This window comes from Syngnathus typhle, unplaced genomic scaffold, assembly GCF_033458585.1.
Source record: "Syngnathus typhle isolate RoL2023-S1 ecotype Sweden unplaced genomic scaffold, RoL_Styp_1.0 HiC_scaffold_328, whole genome shotgun sequence".
Taxonomy (NCBI): Eukaryota; Metazoa; Chordata; class Actinopteri; order Syngnathiformes; family Syngnathidae; genus Syngnathus; species Syngnathus typhle.
The window spans coordinates 21,973-27,500 of NW_026872232.1; positions in this window are offsets into that span (position 1 = coordinate 21,973).

Sequence of the window (5,528 nt, forward strand, 5' to 3'; positions counted from 1 at the left end):
GCTACGACGGGTTCTCCCGTGTCGGCGACAGCTGAGGGCTGAACGGTCAACCAAAACTCAAAAGGCGCCAAGTGTCCCGAGTGGCTCAATTTCCCCGGTCCCCGGACCCACGAATGTCGAAAATTCGGCCTCTCCACCACGGAGTGTCGGTGAGAATTTCAGAATATTTTTCCAAGTGCCAACGGCTCTTGCGCCGTAAAGTGTCCGCTTTGCCTGGTTCCCTCGGTCGGCCACAAATAGCGAAAAATCAGCCTCTCCTTCTGGAGCTCGCCTAAGTGCCAACGGCTCTTGCGCCGTAATGTGTCCGCTTTGTCTGGTTCCCTCGGTCGGCCACAAACGGCGAAAAATCAGCCTCTCCTTCTGGAGCTCGTGCCAACTTTGGCGAATATTTTCTAAGTGCCAACGGCTCTTGCGCCGTAAAGTGTCCGCTTTGCCTGGTTCCCTCGGTCGGCCACAAATAGCGAAAAATCAGCCTCTCCTTCTGGAGCTCGCCTAAGTGCCAACGGCTCTTGCGCCGTAATGTGTCCGCTTTGTCTGGTTCCCTCGGTCAGGCCACAAACGGCGAAAAATCAGCCTCTCATTCTGGAGCTCGTGCCAACTTTGGCGAATATTTTCTAAGTGCCAACGGCTCTTGCGCCGTAATGTGTCCGCTTTGCCTGGTTCCCTCGGTCGGCCACAAATAGCGAAAAAATCAGCCTCTCCTTCTGGAGCTCGCCTAAGTGCCAACGGCTCTTGCGCCGTAATGTGTCCGCTTTGCCTGGTTCCCTCGGTCGGCCACAAACGGCGAAAAATCAGCCTCTCATTCTGGAGCTCGTGCCAACTTTGGCGAATATTTTCTAAGTGCCAACGGCTCTTGCGCCGTAATGTGTCCGCTTTGCCTGGTTCCCTCGGTCGGCCACAAATAGCGAAAAAATCAGCCTCTCCTTCTGGAGCTCGCCTAAGTGCCAACGGCTCTTGCGCCGTAATGTGTCCGCTTTGTCTGGTTCCCTCGGTCGGCCACAAACGGCGAAAAATCAGCCTCTCATTCTGGAGCTCGTGCCAACTTTGGCGAATATTTTCTAAGTGCCAACGGCTCTTGCGCCGTAATGTGTCCGCTTTGCCTGGTTCCCTCGGTCGGCCACAAATAGCGAAAAAATCAGCCTCTCCTTCTGGAGCTCGCCTAAGTGCCAACGGCTCTTGCGCCGTAATGTGTCCGCTTTGCCTGGTTCCCTCGGTCGGCCACAAACGGCGAAAAATCAGCCTCTCATTCTGGAGCTCGTGCCAACTTTGGCGAATATTTTCTAAGTGCCAACGGCTCTTGCGCCGTAATGTGTCCGCTTTGCCTGGTTCCCTCGGTCGGCCACGAACGGCGAAAAATCAGCCTCTCCTTCTGGAGCTCGCCTAAGTGCCAACGGCTCTTGCGCCGTAATGTGTCCGCTTTGCCTGGTTCCCTCGGTCGGCCACAAATAGCGAAAAACCAGCCTCTCCTTCTGGAGCTCGCCTAAGTGCCAACGGCTCTTGCGCCGTAATGTGTCCGCTTTGCCTGGTTCCCTCGGTCGGCCACAAACGGCGAAAAACCAGCCTCTCCTTCTGGAGCTCGCCTAAGTGCCAACGGCTCTTGCGCCGTAATGTGTCCGCTTTGCCTGGTTCCCTCGGTCGGCCACAAATAGCGAAAAATCAGCCTCTCCTTCTGGAGCTCGTGCCAACTTTGGCGAATATTTTCTAAGTGCCAACGGCTCTTGCGCCGTAATGTGTCCGCTTTGCCTGGTTCCCTCGGTCGGCCACAAATAGCGAAAAACCAGCCTCTCCTTCTGGAGCTCGCCTAAGTGCCAACGGCTCTTGCGCCGTAATGTGTCCGCTTTGCCTGGTTCCCTCGGTCGGCCACAAATAGCGAAAAACCAGCCTCTCCTTCTGGAGCTCGCCTAAGTGCCAACGGCTCTTGCGCCGTAATGTGTCCGCTTTGCCTGGTTCCCTCGGTCGGCCACAAATAGCGAAAAACCAGCCTCTCCTTCTGGAGCTCGCCTAAGTGCCAACGGCTCTTGCGCCGTAATGTGTCCGCTTTGCCTGGTTCCCTCGGTCGGCCACAAATAGCGAAAAACCAGCCTCTCCTTCTGGAGCTCGCCTAAGTGCCAACGGCTCTTGCGCCGTAATGTGTCCGCTTTGCCTGGTTCCCTCGGTCGGCCACAAACGGCGAAAAACCAGCCTCTCCTTCTGGAGCTCGCCTAAGTGCCAACGGCTCTTGCGCCGTAATGTGTCCGCTTTGCCTGGTTCCCTCGGTCGGCCACAAATAGCGAAAAATCAGCCTCTCCTTCTGGAGCTCGTGCCAACTTTGGCGAATATTTTCTAAGTGCCAACGGCTCTTGCGCCGTAATGTGTCCGCTTTGCCTGGTTCCCTCGGTCGGCCACAAACGGCGAAAAATCAGCCTCTCCTTCTGGAGCTCGCCTAAGTGCCAACGGCTCTTGCGCCGTAATGTGTCCGCTTTGCCTGGTTCCCTCGGTCGGCCACAAATAGCGAAAAACCAGCCTCTCCTTCTGGAGCTCGCCTAAGTGCCAACGGCTCTTGCGCCGTAATGTGTCCGCTTTGCCTGGTTCCCTCGGTCGGCCACAAACGGCGAAAAACCAGCCTCTCCTTCTGGAGCTCGCCTAAGTGCCAACGGCTCTTGCGCCGTAATGTGTCCGCTTTGCCTGGTTCCCTCGGTCGGCCACAAATAGCGAAAAATCAGCCTCTCCTTCTGGAGCTCGTGCCAACTTTGGCGAATATTTTCTAAGTGCCAACGGCTCTTGCGCCGTAATGTGTCCGCTTTGCCTGGTTCCCGGCTCGGCCACAAACGGCGAAAAATCAGCCTCTCCTTCTGGAGCTCGCCTAAGTGCCAACGGCTCTTGCGCCGTAATGTGTCCGCTTTGCCTGGTTCCCTCGGTCGGCCACAAATAGCGAAAAACCAGCCTCTCCTTCTGGAGCTCGCCTAAGTGCCAACGGCTCTTGCGCCGTAATGTGTCCGCTTTGCCTGGTTCCCTCGGTCGGCCACAAACGGCGAAAAACCAGCCTCTCCTTCTGGAGCTCGCCTAAGTGCCAACGGCTCTTGCGCCGTAATGTGTCCGCTTTGCCTGGTTCCCTCGGTCGGCCACAAATAGCGAAAAATCAGCCTCTCCTTCTGGAGCTCGTGCCAACTTTGGCGAATATTTTCTAAGTGCCAACGGCTCTTGCGCCGTAATGTGTCCGCTTTGCCTGGTTCCCTCGGTCGGCCACAAACGGCGAAAAATCAGCCTCTCCTTCTGGAGCTCGCCTAAGTGCCAACGGCTCTTGCGCCGTAATGTGTCCGCTTTGCCTGGTTCCCTCGGTCGGCCACAAATAGCGAAAAACCAGCCTCTCCTTCTGGAGCTCGCCTAAGTGCCAACGGCTCTTGCGCCGTAATGTGTCCGCTTTGCCTGGTTCCCTCGGTCGGCCACAAACGGCGAAAAATCAGCCTCTCCTTCTGGAGCTCGCCTAAGTGCCAACGGCTCTTGCGCCGTAATGTGTCCGCTTTGCCTGGTTCCCTCGGTCGGCCACAAATAGCGAAAAACCAGCCTCTCCTTCTGGAGCTCGCCTAAGTGCCAACGGCTCTTGCGCCGTAATGTGTCCGCTTTGCCTGGTTCCCTCGGTCGGCCACAAATAGCGAAAAATCAGCCTCTCCTTCTGGAGCTCGCCTAAGTGCCAACGGCTCTTGCGCCGTAATGTGTCCGCTTTGCCTGGTTCCCTCGGTCGGCCACAAATAGCGAAAAATCAGCCTCTCCTTCTGGAGCTCGCGCCAACTTTGGCGAATATTTTCTAAGTGCCAACGGCTCTTGCGCCGTAATGTGTCCGCTTTGCCTGGTTCCCTCGGTCGGCCACAAATAGCGAAAAATCAGCCTCTCCTTCTGGAGCTCGCCTAAGTGCCAACGGCTCTTGCGCCGTAATGTGTCCGCTTTGCCTGGTTCCCTCGGTCGGCCACAAATAGCGAAAAATCAGCCTCTCCTTCTGGAGCTCGCGCCAACTTTGGCGAATATTTTCTAAGTGCCAACGGCTCTTGCGCCGTAAAGTGTCCGCTTTGTCTGGTTCCCTCGGTCGGCCACAAATAGCGAAAAATCAGCCTCTCCTTCTGGAGCTCGCGCAAGTGCCAACGGCTCTTGCGCCGTAAAGTGTCCGCTTTGTCTGGTTCCCTCGGTCGGCCACAAATAGCGAAAAATCAGCCTCTCCTTCTGGAGCTCGTGCCAACTTTGGCGAATATTTTCTAAGTGCCAACGGCTCTTGCGCCGTAAAGTGTCCGCTTTGTCTGGTTCCCTCGGTCGGCCACAAATAGCGAAAAATCAGCCTCTCCTTCTGGAGCTCGCGCAAGTGCCAACGGCTCTTGCGCCGTAAAGTGTCCGCTTTGTCTGGTTCCCTCGGTCGGCCACAAATAGCGAAAAATCAGCCTCTCCTTCTGGAGCTCGTGCCAACTTTGGCGAATATTTTCTAAGTGCCAACGGCTCTTGCGCCGTAAAGTGTCCGCTTTGTCTGGTTCCCTCGGTCGGCCACAAATAGCGAAAAATCAGCCTCTCCTTCTGGAGCTCGCGCAAGTGCCAACGGCTCTTGCGCCGTAAAGTGTCCGCTTTGTCTGGTTCCCTCGGTCGGCCACAAATAGCGAAAAATCAGCCTCTCCTTCTGGAGCTCGTGCCAACTTTGGCGAATATTTTCTAAGTGCCAACGGCTCTTGCGCCGTAATGTGTCCGCTTTGTCTGGTTCCCTCGGTCGGCCACAAATAGCGAAAAATCAGCCTCTCCTTCTGGAGCTCGTGCCAACTTTGGCGAATATTTTCTAAGTGCCAACGGCTCTTGCGCCGTAAAGTGTCCGCTTTGCCTGGTTCCCTCGGTCGGCCACAAATAGCGAAAAATCAGCCTCTCCTTCTGGAGCTCGCGCCAACTTTGTCAAAAAATTTCTAAGTGCCAACGGCTCTTGCGCCGTAAAGTGTCCGCTTTGCCTGGTTCCCTCGGTCGGCCACAAATAGCGAAAAATCAGCCTCTCCTTCTGGAGCTCGCGCCAACTTTGTCGAAAAATTTCTAAGTGCCAACGGCTCTTGCGCCGTAAAGTGTCCGCTTTGTCTGGTTCCCTCGGTCGGCCGCAAATAGCGAAAAATCAGCCTCTCGCCCGTCAGGTACCAGGCGTTGGGGTACCAGGGGTAAGTGCAGTACCAGCTTTGGTCTGTTGGTGCGCCAGAGTACGATGAGTTGGTCCCCCTAGTCACTGTACTCATTACCTTTACCCCCAAATCGCAAAATATAGTCAGAACGAGTGTGGGGAACACAAGTTTTGGCCCCGAGAACCAGGGCGGCTGGTGTCTCTAGCGATGTGTTCCCCCCCAAAAAGTGTTCACATGCTCGGACAGCGAACCTAGGAGCTACCGCAAAGCACTCTGGAAGTGCAAGAGCGAAAAATTTTCTAAGTACAAAAACTCTCGAAAATTTTCAAAGTGTCACAGTGCTCGAAAATTTTCAAAGTGCTACATGCTTTCCATCCAAGGAAGGAATAGTGGAGGACCGGCCGCCTCCTTAAACAC